The sequence below is a fragment of the Gopherus flavomarginatus genome, chromosome 15, assembly GCF_025201925.1.
Source record: "Gopherus flavomarginatus isolate rGopFla2 chromosome 15, rGopFla2.mat.asm, whole genome shotgun sequence".
In the NCBI taxonomy this organism is placed as follows: domain Eukaryota; kingdom Metazoa; phylum Chordata; order Testudines; family Testudinidae; genus Gopherus; species Gopherus flavomarginatus.
This window is the reverse complement of record NC_066631.1, coordinates 31,570,191-31,570,563: the sequence shown is the minus strand read 5'-3', so window position 1 is coordinate 31,570,563 and position 373 is coordinate 31,570,191.

Sequence of the window (373 nt, the reverse complement as noted above, 5' to 3'; positions counted from 1 at the left end):
CCGGCAGCGCGGACCACAACTCCCGGCAGGCAGCCCGCGCGGGCGGGGCCGCAGCGACACCGACACCGACACCGCCGCCGCCTCCGCTCCGGGGCCGGGCAGAGACCTCGGGGAGCTCCCTGAGCCCCGGCCACGGGCAGAGCTCGGCCCCCCACTACCCCATCCCCCCCCGGGCGGAGCTCGGCCCCCCACTGCCCCATCCCCCCCCGGGCGGAGCTCGGCCCCCCACTGCCCCTATCCCCCCATCAGAGCTCGGCCCCCCACTGCCCCATCCCCCCCGGGCGGAGCTCGGCCCCCCCACTGCCCCATCCCCCCCCCCGGGCGGAGCTCGGCCCCCCACTGCCCCATCCCCCCCCGGGCGGAGCTCGGCCCC